This window comes from Equus quagga, chromosome 9 (assembly GCF_021613505.1).
Source record: "Equus quagga isolate Etosha38 chromosome 9, UCLA_HA_Equagga_1.0, whole genome shotgun sequence".
NCBI lineage: Eukaryota > Metazoa > Chordata > Mammalia > Perissodactyla > Equidae > Equus > Equus quagga.
This window is the reverse complement of record NC_060275.1, coordinates 31,976,967-31,991,748: the sequence shown is the minus strand read 5'-3', so window position 1 is coordinate 31,991,748 and position 14,782 is coordinate 31,976,967.

The following is a 14,782-nucleotide window of genomic DNA, read 5'->3' as shown; positions in this document are numbered from 1 at the left end:
TCCAGACATTAAAATAGACATCTGGAAGATATCCCAGTTAACTGTATTTTACCTTGTTAAGTGACTTTACATGCCTTATATACTGTTGTTTTACTCTGGGACTGAAAAACGAAATCCTCCCAATTGAAAGTGTGCCTACCATGTCAGATGTCATCAGTAGAGTTAGAAGAGCCGCTAGAATCTCTTGCAAGAACACAAATGTTGAAGACTGAATGGCTTTGTTCTAGGAGTGAAGCGAGATATTTATCACAACAATTTGACTCTATTGTGTCTCAAGAATGTTTTGTCCCTGTCGTGTATTATGTGTGTGCAAACACAGGTATGTGAGACTGTCTCTCTAACCCTTTAATCCAACCCCAGCTCTTTTTGTCTCTGTTTCTCTTAGTTGAAGAAATCTCTCATGTTTCTCAAGTTAATAAATTTTAAAAAACCAAGCTGTTAGTCTTTATCTAATTCTTAAACAAACAATATTTAAATTGACAATAATCTAAACTATACACCTTTAAATAGATTTACTAAAAAAAGATGGAAAAATCTTATATTCTTGTCAACTTAGATTTGTCAAAATTTGACAAAAAAAATTAGGTGAGGTGAAAAGAACAAATACAAAAGTAAACCAACATAGGAAAACATATCTTTAATATTGAATCAAATCTTTTGTAAAATTTAATCAGAGTTGAAATGATTTTTAAAAAATAAAAATTAAAACTATAAAGATTGAAAACAGTTTGCTCTGTAGAAAAGTAATCATAGAATTTCACGTGAGTTCATGGAGTTCAATCTGGAAAATACTCAATGAAATTTCATTAATATTAGTAGAATTCAAATGAAAATATCTTTACAATGCCCTTTGGGTCAAAATATGAGCACCAGTAAGTGGATCACAACATATCCTTAAATCCAGTTTGTGATGGATTGCAGATTTAAATATGAAAGGTAAAACAATAAAACTTTTAGAAGAAAACATACAGAAAATATCATCATGATCTTCTAGTAGGCAAATTTCTTAAACCGAATACAAAAAGTGCTAATTATAGAAATTAAGAAATTTGTCTCATCAAAAGACATCATTAAGAGCAAAAAGGCAGCCCAATAGCAGGAGAAGAATATCATTGCAAAGCATATGTTCAACAAAGGATTTATAGCCAGAATATATAATTTCTAACAATTAATTTAAAATATCACCCCAACGTAGAAATGGACAGAAGAATAGAACAGACACCTAATAAAAGAGGAAATTCAAAGGCCAATAAATATAGCAAAATTAATTGTGGGGAAATGCAAATTAAAACCAAAATGCAATATACCAAAATTCAGCACATTAACTGAAAGGAATGAAAGGACAATATCAAACCACTGACATGAATATGGACTGAGTGATCTCTCATGTATTGCTGGTAGTAATGTAAATAGGCACAGTTACGTTGGAAAACAGTTTATAATATTTACTAAAGCTAAACATATGCATGCCCTATGACCCAGCAAGTCTACCTCTATACCCAAAAGAAATGGCTGCTTATCTCCACCAAAAGACGTGGAAGAAAATTATTCCCAATAGCATGACTGATAATTGCCTCAGAATGGAAGTTACCCAAAAGACCATCAAGAGAAGAATGGGCCTTCTAGGAGATGGCTAGTTATCAGAAGAGACATGATGGGGTGGTGCCTTCCACAGTCTGATAATGTTCTGTTTCTTGATCTGGGTGCTAAGTAGACGAGTGCATTCACTTTTTTGAAAATTATGGCAGTATGATTTATGTGTTTTTCTTGAAAATTGAGTATGATTTGAGTACTTTTCTTAAATGTATGGTGTATCTTTAAAGTGGAGAAAAATCCCCACAAAACTTATTGCGATCAGTATGTTCTAAATGTTTCCCGGCTGTGATTTGTTCCTAATATATATCCTAGAAGAAAGGAAGAATGAGAGTCCATGGTCACTAAGAAAGGGGTATTCCATAACACTTCCCTTTCATAATTGGGTAGATCCTCCAAATTTATTATGGGCAGTACATTGGGTTGAACCTGAGAAAGCTAGTGAGAAGCCTGGGAAAGATTCTTTGGCATCCGCCTAAGGGAAGAGGTGCTACAGCTTCCTCCGCCCTGGGGAGTGTACGTCCTGCAAGAGGACCTCTTTTATTTTCAGGGCAAGTAGCATGGGTGAGTGAGGAACTCCAGAAAGACTGTTGCTCCATTCCCTAAAACCAAAACTCATTGCACCATTGCAAGGCCAGGAAACGGGCAGAGGAAGAGGTGTATGAACAGACCTCCTCTGTGGCAAATTTTAAATTAACTTGTAATGAAAAGAGATCTAATATCCTTGAGTAGGGAATTCAGCTGCAAAACTAGTAGGGAAGGCTGTAGTGGACCACTCCTAACTGTCCACCCAAGCCAGTTTCCATTGACCGTACTCCAGCTGCATGTTCTAAAACACTTACATCTGAAAATAAGAATTTATAAATCATCTGAAGGATGTACACGAATATCCAATTAAATTCTTAAATCATGGCTTTCCCATTTGTTTGTAGAACAACTTGGCTTTCAAGATTTGCTTTTTACAGTGCTTGATAGAGGTAAGCCATTGCCTTCCATCCTGAGAATCCAGGATTTTGGTCACAAAAGAATCTTACTATGACGCATTATAGCTTATGAGCAAAGAAGCTGTCAGAACAAGAGCATTCTTGGGGGTCGGCTCTGTGGCCGAGTGGTTAAGTTCGCAAACTCTGCTGCGGCGGCCCAGGGTTCGGATCCTGGGCATGGACATGGCGCTGCACGTCAGGTCACATTGAGGTGGCGCCCCACATCCCACAACTAGAAGGACGTGCAACTAAGATATACAACTGTGTACGGGGGCGGGGGGGGGTTGGGGAGATAAAAGCAGAAAAAAAAAAAAAAGATTGGCAACAGTTGTTAGCCCAGGTGCCAGTCTTTAAAAAAAAAAAAAAAAAAAGAGCATTCTTGGTAGAGAACGTTCCACAGGACACTAATCATGAATTTTTTTTTAATTACCAGAATGTGAAAGTTATATTAAAACACTTGATATTGTCTATTTTCATTTCCTAGCAGCATCTCATCCTCCTCTAACCTCCCCCTTCCCTTTCACTATCTCGCCAGTCTAAGGAGGTTCTGATACAATAAGTGGAGTATTGAGGCAATTATTCAGATAATTCGGGTTCAAAAAATAGCACACAACACTGTTGACTGATTTTATTATTTCTCACAATATCGATTTTGTTGACCTCAGTAACCTTAATAAGTGTACACTTGGCCTTGAAATTCACATACGATAGCTTCCAGTGATTATCAAACAAAAGATGAAATTTTAAAGTCTTTTGGAGCGCTCTGTTTCTTTTTTGTCCTACAGCATGAAAGCCAGGTTTTATTTTCATGACCACGTCAATCAATGAGTTTCAGACAACACGATTTGGAAAACACAGAGGCAGAATGAAAATTATTTTTGAAGCTCTTACCCTTTCTAGACCATGAAGAATTTCTCGATCTGAGACTGATCGGCATTATAACAGAAGAGACATTTGTGAAAGCTAACGATAACATCAGGTGTGCTTCAACATTTACATTTCCTACTAAACTGGAAAATTAATACCTCCTCCTCCTGAAAAAGCTGGATATGTGCATATTTAGCTAACTTTTATTAGCTAATGAGTTAGAATCCAGCGAAAGTCAGCATATTCCAGGTCACTGGTTTACATACTTAATTAAAACTCTGTTAACTTCATTTACTATGCAAAATAATGATCTTGGGATTTGGGGATTAGAGGACTTTTATTAAGGAGCTATAATGTGCTTATATCATGGGCTTCCTTCATAGATTTTGTGAATCAAATATATGGAAACAGTTGTATAGGTTTGAAGCAAGGAAATAGGGGCTCAGGGTTTGGGGAAAGTGATTTTTTTCCATATCTCCCACTTAAATGTATACAGTTAATTTCAGTCTCCAAGGGAAAAAAGAAAACCTCAAAATGATGCACTCTCTCCTTGGTTGGAAGATTCTGTGGCCAAAGTCACACAGAAAGAGCAGAAATAGGAACTCATAACTGGGTACTGTCCTGAGTCTTCATGGCCTGGTGTCTGATGTCTTAGCAAAATGTCTTAGTGTGACTTACTCCATTTGGTCATATATGGCATACATAAAGAGAAGAACAAAAGTGGAGCTGGGAGCTAGGAGGGCTCTCTGACTCTGTAAGGGCAGAAGAACTAGAACATTCCAGAATGTTCTTTCTCAGCTATGGTTATGGATGATGATGTCAAGTGTTTTTGTTGTAGTGGTTGTGGTTGTGTTTTTTTAAAAAGTTATGTTCTTTTGACACCTATTAAATATGCAAAAAAATAAGGTAGATACAGATAATAATATTATAATTTACTTGTGTTATATTATTTTTCTCCTTTTGATTACTTGCCTAGATGAATTAGTTCAATAAACCAGGTTAAGAATAATTAATCCATCAAAATGTATTTAGTGGGGTCAGCCTGGTGGTATAGCAGTTAAGTTTGCACACTCCACTTCAGTTGCCTGGGGCTGGCTGGTTTCAATCCGGGGTGTGGACCTACACACTGCTTATCAATCCATGCTGTGGCAGGTGTCCCACATATAAAATGGAGGAAGATGGGCACAGATGTTATCTCAGGGTCAATCTTCCTCAGCAAAAAGAGGAGGATTAGTGGCAGATGTTAGCTCAGGTCTAATCTTCCTCAAAGAAAAGAGAGAAAAAAATGTATTTAGTACTTACTATGTGCCTGGTTCTAGGTTACAAACCATGCAAGATACAGAAAAATATGAAACATGGTTCCAATCCTTGTTTTGACTATATTCTGTGAGGTGAGACATTCATATTAAACTAAGAACCAATGAAATTCTAAAATACATTACTGACAGTAAGACTGAAGTGAGAAATCAGTATGTAAGAGCCGTTATCAGGTAGAGGCTAAATGCAGGAGCCCTAGGCCCAGACTGTCCAGATTCAAACCTGGTTCCACCACTCACTAGCTCTGTGGCCTCAATATTTGCCTCCCTTTACCTCAGTTTCCTCATCTGTCAAATAGAGATAATGTCAATTATTAGAGCCACTGTGAAGATTAAATCCATTAAAATATGTAAAATTCTGCACATAATTGTCGACCATTATTATGAGCTGGGCCAATCCTAGAGGTTTTATGCAGGAGACAGGACTTGGAGTAAATCATATACAATAAAAGGATTTGAATGGAGGAGGGAATGGATTCTGGGTCAGGTTAGCAATGTTTATAAATGGCCGCAGTGGGAATGGAAGCAGCTAGCTCATAGATTAGTGGGAAACCAGGTCACCTGGAGCGGATGAGGCAGGTAGGGAGGAAACAGTGCTGAACAGGCAGGGAGGGGTGGAAGAACAGGCTAAGAGATGATTTCACGAAGAGCTGGCCTGGGATGTCGGATTACTAACCAAACTGCCTGAAAGATTACTAACCAAACCAGACCTTGCTCTGGCCACTGCTTCTCAGTCTCTCAGTCTCTCATTGGATTCAAGGACATTCACTTACAAACACAAGGCTGGCTGCATAGCCTCTCATGTAATTGTAGACTTAGTAACATAGTTATCTGAAACAAATGATTCATGAGAGATTAATCAATTTTAAATTTTAGGAATCAATGTTTTTATCCAGAACTGCCCTGAACAATATTATGAGTGAATGAAAGAATAAAACCACCAGTCTATGGGATGCTGTCTCCATGTAGAATGTTCTTATAGCACACAGAGCCTCAGCGTGGGCTCTTAAAGAGGGAATGTACTGTATTTTAGAAGGAGGCAAGGCGATAGGTGATGCTCTTTTATTTCTTTTTCTGCATCAGGCTTCTGCTGCTTCTTAGGAGCATCCACTGTTTCAGACCTTTATGTTATTTGCCATGATTTCTCTTTCTTTCTCAGTCAAACTTTTCCCAAATTAAACATTTCTGACTTGTATATAATTCCCAGCATCCTTCTGGAAGATACTAGTTAGTTGCATATACAGCCAGCTAGATCATGAATGTACTTATTTATTTGCATTATTATTTATATTTTATATTAATTTTTACATCATATCTGGTAAATTTTACAGGACAGGCTTGGAAGTGGGGTACATCAGTGATTGTCTGTGACAATAAAAAGAGCTTGCACCGGAATATAGATCTGAACACTGCTTCCTTCAAGAAATTTGTTTATGAAAAAGTCAGTTCTGACTTTAATTCTGACATTTAAAAAGCTTGGACATCACTCCCATCTTTAAAACAAGAAAAAGGCTGAACAGTCTGAAAAATGAACAACTTTTCTTGGGCCTGTCAGAGAACTGGGGTTGCAGGGCAAAGTGACACTCCAAAAATCTGTAGAGATAAGTGAATCTAGAGAGGCCCAGCTAGCATCTGCTTCCTGGGAATGGAAGCCAGTGGAGATGTAAACCGGTAGGAAAATTTAAGTGGTAGTTTTGACAAATTACTGAAAGCTGAGTGTGAACTAGTGAGAGAGGGAGAAACTCCTGGGGCTATAGTCTTATGGGGACTCCCATACTTTTGTGGGTTTACCTCCAGGAAATAGCTCTTTGTGGCTGTGGGTGGGTGGCAATAGGGTAGTGGTGGTGTGAGTAATCTCTGTAAAAAAAGCCCAGAGTGTTCCCCATAACAAAGGCCTCCTTCTCAAGGGAAAAGTCTCTGCCTGAGCCTTAGGCTAGCTTGAAGAATGGCTTTCATCACAATTTAGCTCCCAGTAGTCTTCCTCTCTCGCCAAAGAGGGGAATAAAAGCTGTACAACTGGAAAAATACTTAATGAAGCTCACAGCCCTTATACACAAGCCCACTAAAGACTGAGATTTAATCATAAGATTATAGAATGCTCTCCCTCTCTGTTACTACCTTACCATCACACCAACAAGGCTCGAGTATAATACAAGTGGATTTGAAATGGAAAGGGGCAAGACAGACTGTCACTGAGGAGAAATACTTAGAGAATTCCAAGTCAGGAAAGACATAAGCAAGGACACTAAAAAATTTGAACCCTCTGGCAACTACAGCTACAAAACACTTTAAACACCGCCAACTTTTAGCCAAATTTGCATAAAGACTAACAGTAAAAGGCTTATTTTCCTCTGTTCTTATTACCTAATACAGGGTGTCTGGCTTTCAACAAAAAATTAGAATTTTTCCAAAAGGCAAGAACACACAATCTGAAAAGACAACAAACATCAAAACCAGACTGAAATATGATAGACATGTTGGATTTTTCAGACAGGGAATTGAAAATAACTACTATTGATATGTTAAGAGCTCTAATGGAGAAAAGAAGAAAACATGCAAGGACAGCTGAATATAGTAAGCAGAGAGATAGAAATTCTAAGAAAATCAAAAGGAAATATTAAATCTAAAGCACTAATACAAAGGAAGATGCCTTGATAGACTCATCAGTAGACTGGACATTCCTAAGGAAAGAATCCTAAGGAAAGAATCATCCTGAAGATAGGTCAAAAAATTTTTCTAAACTTAAATGCAAAGAGAAACAAGTACGAGGGGAAAAAAAAAAGACTAGAGCATCCAAGAATGTCAGACAAATTCAAAAGATTTTGAATATATATATATATATATATATATATATATATATATATATATATGGAATACCAGAATGAGAAGAAAGAAAGAACTTAGCAGAAGAAATATTTGAAGCAACAATGGCTCAGAACTTTCCAAAATTAGTAACAAACACCAAACAACAAATTCAAGAAGTTTAGAGAACACCAAGCAGGATAAATACCAACACAATACATGTAGGCATACTACAGTCAAACAGCAGAAGACAAGAAAGAGAAAAATCTTGAAGGATGACAAAGGATGGAAGGAACTCACCTATAGAACAAAGGGTAAGGGTTATGGTAGACTTCTCATTAGAAATCATCTAGGTGAAGAGAATAGAGTGAACTATTTAAAATGTTTAAAGAAAAGAAACAACCAACCTAGATTTTATATCCAATTAAATCGTCCTTCAAAAGTGAAAGAAAAATAAGATTTTTCAGACAAATAGAAAAATGAAAGAATTCATTGCTAGCCAATCTGCCCTGCAAAAAAAATGTTCAAAGAAGTTCTTCAGGGAGAAGAAAAAGGATACAGCTTAGAAACTTGGATCTACATAAAGGAAGAATGTCAGAGAAGGAATAAATGAATATAAAATAAAATCCTTTACTTTTTATTCTTGATTGATCTGAAAGATAACTGTTTAAAATAATGCCAACAATGGGTGGGTATCGCATATGGATAAGTTAAATGAATAACCACAATTTACTAGGAGCAGAAAATGTGAAGTGATGTGATGTTATTTGAGGGTGGAATTAGACTGGTTAAAAAGATATTGGCAACTCTAGGACAACTACTAAAAAACAAACAGAAAAGTATGTGAACGAAAATAGACTAATATAAAATGATCAACTAAAACTAGAGAAGGTGCAGAAAGGGGGAAAACTAAAGATAAACGCAACAAATAGAAAAAAACTATGTACATGGTAGATATTAATCAAAATATATAAATAATCATATTAAATGTGAAATGTCTAAACACACCAATTAAAAGACAGAGATAAGAAAATAAGACCCAGCTACATTTGATCTATAAGAAACCCACTTTAAATATAAAGGCTCAGGTAAGTTAAAAGTAAAGGGATAGAGAAAGATATACCATGCTAACACCAATCAAAATAAAACTAGAATGACTATATTAATTTCAAACCAAGGAGAGTTCTCAATGAAAAAGTAATAAAATTTTTAAAAATAAAGTAATATTAGATTATAACTCAAAGTATAAAATAAATATTTGAGTCCATGGTGATAGGACTAACTAATTGAATAAATGTAAGAGAAGAGACAAATCTCTCGTAAAGAATTCCAAATAATTTATATAGATATTCTGCCCTCAAGATGGTAGAACACAACTCCTTAAGTGTGGGCTGTGGATATGAATTACTCCCAAAGAGTACAGTATGGAAAGGGGGGAAATAAGTTTACAGTCGAGAAACTTCACAAACACTGTCTCAGCCGAGTGATCAAGGTCTATATCAACAGTGATGCCGTGTTGATTATATGTACTCTTGATGTGCTGTGATGAAAATGATACTTTGCGTCTATGATCTTCTTTCCCAAAATGTACAACTCCAGTCTAATCATAAGAAAAAACGGTTAAAATCAAAACAGAGGGGCTTTATACAAAATGCATGACCAGTACTCCTCAAAATTGTCAAGGTCATCAAAAATAAGGAAAGTCTAATAAACTGTCATAGCCAAGAAGAGGTTTAGGGGACATGACTCCTAAATAAATGCAAAGTGGGGTCTTAGATGAGATCCTGGAACAATCGCTGAAAAAGGACATTAGAAAAAACTAAGGAAACCTGAATAAACTATAGACGTCAGGTGATAATAATGTATCAATATTGGTTCATTAATTATAAAGAAAGGACTATATTAATATAAGATGTTAATAACAGGAGAAACTGGATATGAGGTACATGGGAACTCTCTGTATGATTTTCTCAATTTTTCTGTAAACCTAAAAGTATTCTAAAAGAAAATTAAAAAAAAAAAGTGAGACAAACCGGTGTGCTTGGTGACACGAACAATTTACATGCTGGTGCAAGTATTTTTTATTTTACCACAGACCAGTAACAAGCAGTTGGAGGCCAGCCTTGTTCTTCTGTCCCCACACTTTGGGTACCACTTGTGTACATCACTTCTCACATTCCTTTGACAAAACCTAATCCTGTGGCCCCACCTAGATTCAAGGGAAGCTGAAAAATAGTTTTCCGGTGTGTCCAGGAGGAAACTGTATTGGTTTATGAGCCCATAGATTTGTCTGTGCCACATGCTTTTAATGAATTCTTCTGGGAAATGTTGAGAAAAGACTGAAATGGGAGCTGGGGAAGAGGGCAGGAGCCCATTTATTAATCTCGCTTTGTTGCCTGACAGACTCAGAGTTCACACCTGTGACTAAGTGTTCCTTCCTCTTGATGGTTTCGTGACCTCCCGGACAGCATCCTCTTGTTTTACACTCTCACAGCACCAGACACCACGATTGCAACTTCATGTTTCTCTGTGTGATTGGATAACATTTGTCTCCTCCATTAGACTGTTAAACTTGATGCGGGCAGAAACTGGATTTGTTTTTGCTGATTTGTTTCTTGACATTAACCTAATGCTTGGTGGATAATGGATACTCCATAAATATTTGTTAAATAAATGGATAGAAATGATTTTAAAAACTGTATCAGTTTGCCATACAAAGTACCAGAGACTGGATGGCTGAAACAACAGAAATCTATTTTCTTATATTCCTAGAGGCTAGAAGTCCAAGATCAAGGTGTCAGCAGGGTTGGTTTCTTCACAGTCCTCTCTCGTTGGCTAGCAGATGACGTGTTCTATGTCTTTACATGGTGTTTTCTTTATGTGTGTCTGTCCTAGTCTCCTCCTCTTATAGCGACTCCAGTCATAGGGGATTATGAACAGCCTCATTTTAACTTAATTATTTCTTTATAAGCTCCTATTTCCAAATAGTCACATTCTGAGGTCCTGGGGGTTAAGACTTCAACATATGAATTTTGAGGGGACATGATTAAGCCCATAACACATGCATTATTAGTATTGGAGTTTAAAAGGAAGTCTAAGAATCATTGACCTGTTTGGTCCCTCGTAGACTGAAAGAGTTAAGATTCTGTTCTCATTTTGTCAGTTGTTTCACATTCTATATTCCTGGTATCTCCTCTACCAATCAATTCTTCATCAGTTTCTTTTGACCTGAGGGGTTGACATGACATCTTACACTTCTGACTCTCTTTAATGTTTAGATCATTATCTTTCCTTTAACGAAGCTTCTACTTTACATGTGACATTTTCAGAGGGTTTTTTCTTGATATCACTTGATAATATTTAGATATGATATTTTCCCCATTTTACTAATGAGCATTAGAAACAAGTTATAGTTACACAGCTTATTAATGGGATAGTTGTAAAAAGAAATCATGTCTTCAGACTCTGCAACAAGCTCTCTTTTCAAAATTTAATGTTTTGTATAGTAAAAGCTTTCATGTTTCTTACAAAGTCTTTCCAGAAATTCTATAGTCAGTTACAGAAGGAAACTTACTGGAACTCCAAACTGTACTCTCAAACACTGAGTGCCTATGATATTTGTTCCTTTGTATCACTTTCTGCTTGAGCTGGAAATCTCAGGATAAATGACAGTCTTATACTCACACTCTCCCTTCTCAGAATCAGGCTGAGTGGTCCAGATAAGATGGCGAGGAACTTTTAGACATCTGATTGCTCAGATGGTCTGAGAGGGCAGGTCTGCTAGGGTTTGTCTATGGCTAATGAGCCCATAATGTGAGGATGAGATTTCTGTATCTCCACAACAGTTCCCCAGACTTCTACGCTTGAAGCTGTTTCCCTTCTCCACTCTCTCAGGGGGTGATTTATGCATCCCTCATGTATGGATAGTAAGCCTCAAAGAGACAGGATGAAGGGAGGGGCTCCATGAAGTCCAGGTCACTGATAGGCAGTTTCCTGCTGCTAGGAATTCCACTTATGTGAACAACTAAGATGTGTGAAAATTCCATCTGCCTCACAGATTGGATTCCCTTTTCTTCTTTCTCACTATTATGACAAAGGAAAGGGAGAGTGAGGGCTATGTTTCCTTTTTTCTTTTAGAAGAACATATTAAGAATATGACTCTCTCAATATTTAGCTCCTCTACAAATGAGGCCACTGTGTACTTTCTAATATCCACCTAGACACTGAAACCTCCCACCAGTTCCCTTCGCTTCCAGGCACAGTTCTCATTTAGAATTTAGCGTATGTGTATGTGTGTGTGTGGAGGGTGTATATCTGTATGTGCACCTGTGTGTAACTCTGAGTGTGTGTGTTGAGGGATATAGGTTTTTCTTGCCTATGAATAATTAGCATCAGTCTATGGAGGGAGAGTTTTTTTGGTGCCGTTTTTCAGAAGTAGATACCTGAAGTGCTTGCGCTCAGATGGCTGACTTCTCCTACCGAGTCTCTGGAAAAAAACTCAAGCAAGAATGCTCTGCATTTTAATTACTTGTTTTTCCCTCTTGAGGTGTGTTACTTTTAAGGTTGTCAATTTAAAGTAGGAATATTCCTTTAAAACACTGAGATAAAATAAAAAATGATACTTTGCTATAACTTTGGGAAAAGCTGTAGGATCCCAACATTGTGTCTAAAGTTAGGTCCATGTAACAAATGATTATATAAGAAAGTAAAAGCAAACAGCCAAACAATGTAGAATATTAAAGTTCTCCTCCAGGGCATTGGGCATCATGAGGGATTAACAGATGTCTCTTTCCTATGATAGACTGCAAATGAAAGAGACAGAATATGGTTCAGTGATAAACAAAAAGAGCAGAGAGTGATCAGGACGATGAGAAAGCTGTGCAAGTACAGATCACCAGGCCAGAGAATTTTAAGTGCTAATAGCTTTACTTTTGCATATTCCATCAGTGGGATAAGCTTTGTACTTTCGGTCTCAACAACACTTTGAAGGTCTTTGCATTCATTAAATTTTTATATACTGTGTTTCTTTTCTTTTTACTCCTTTTATTTCATTCGAGGCACTAAGAAAGGAACAGGTTTATTGATACATTGCCCAATAAAATACAAATCTGTTGCAACACAATGCATACATTCTATTAACATTCTTCTTAGTTCTAAAAATCAATTCATCCATAGACATTCATTCCCAGGATTAAATGTATGATATCAGAGGAAAAGCTCCCTTTCTACAAGAGAATAAGTGTTAGAAAATGGCTAAATTTCAGAATGAGGAATTGATTATGATCAATTTCTGTTTGAAAATCATCAAGTAAAATTTCAGTGCCTAATGAAGTATTTTAGGAACAAGCCAAGGTTGGTCATTAAGACAGCAACTTTAATATTTATAAATAGATTGAACTATGTTTAATTCCGAGGAAAGTATTCATGTGGTCAGGACAAAGCCCATTAGGACTCGGTAAACAGATATGAGCAGCGCCCTTTTCAGAGCCCTCTAACGTTCTGGGAGAAAAGTAAACACCGCCAGGAAAATGAAGACTCCAAATGAGTTGTTCCTCAACATGAAGGGCAGTCCTCCCACTTTCTCTTGAGACGTTTCTCCCCTAATTTGGGGATTTTACAATTGCTGTTCTCCATGGCCCACATGTTCTGCTTCCATGTATGCCAAATCCCTCTCTTGGGTTTCTGCAAGAGTAGTTAATCTGCCCAACAGCATTGTGATCAGAAAAGAAGATCATCTGATCTTATCTGGAGACAAAAGGATGATATGAACAAAGGCTCAGCTTATGTCTCTTTTTCGAAATGATTTCCTAATTTGTCGAAGAGGCTCTGATAGAGTAGTCACTGGCATGGAGCTCTCTGTGTGACTGTCGCTTCCTCCAGGTTTAAGGCATACAAAACTTTCTGTAGTCCATTTGCAACTGTCCTCTGCATTTGTTGAAACATAGTACTTGAGTTCAGAAAAAGTGAATTTTGACTGCATATAGTTAAATGAATAGAGGTTATAGCAGGTAAAAAAAGATTAAAAATACATTCTGACTTAATAGGGCCCTTTGTGAGAGGAAGAAATCAAGAGACTACTTTTTCCTCTAGCAGTTACTATAATCTTGAATATGAGAGCCAGAAAGCTGCTGGAAAGGGTTATAGCTTTTGTCTCCTAAAGGTATTAGTTGCAAACTGGATTAGCTCTCCTTATCAGTTTTGGATTGAGAAACACCCTTGTAATGACACAGGCCTCCGTAATGAAGTGCCATGTTAATATCTATCAGTGGTCTGTTGGAAATAAATCTTTGAAGAGTGAATAATGACAGTAGCTATATTTCCCAAACTGAATATAAAGAATCAAACTCTGAAAAAATGCTAACTCGTATTTTCAAGTTTATCTGCAAATAAATGTGTGAGACTAATGTATATTAGTAATACATTTAATAAATTATACTCATTGAAAATAAAATTTATGAAACTAGAACACCGAAAAAATCTAGACATATGGCAGCTTTATGGTTGACCCAGTGAACAATTATCATTCAAATTCTCATTTTTAATAACCTTCTTGTTGTAGAATGAGCGCAATAATGACTTCAGCTTGTTCAGGCCTCCCTGTGTCCTTCTACACTGACTCTGGGCTTGGCCATATGACTTGCTTTGTCCAGAGGGATGGTAGCAGATGTGACACTTACAGTGCTTTTTCCTTGAGTTTTCCCTCTTGCTTTCTCTTGGAACCCTGCTACCAAGTGAAGGAGACCATGCCAATCTGCTGGAGGATGAGAGCCCATATGGTGGGGAATGGAGGTGTCTGGCCAGCAATCAGCTAGGCCTGAACTGACCCAGCTACTGACAACACTGATGAGTGAGCCCCAGACAAGATCAGCCAAACTTAGTCCAGGACAGCAGAACTGCCCAGCTGAGCCCAGCCTACATTGCTGCCCTGCAAAAATATGTGCAGAAGAAGTTGTTCTAAATTTGGAGATGACTTTTAACTTAACAAAACTAACAGATCCTGTGCCACTAAGAACGTGCCTAAGATATCTGACTTAGTTATTTGTAGGCACTGCTAAAATCCTAGAGTGTAAGAATGAGAAACACTCCATCCCTTGACTTTCTACATGATGAAAGTGTGTTCTGGAGAGGTGAAATGACTTATTGAAAGTCCTACAGCTAGTTAGTGACAGCCTGGAAGTGGGATCTGGTTTTCCTGGTTCTCACCCAAGTAATCTTCCTACT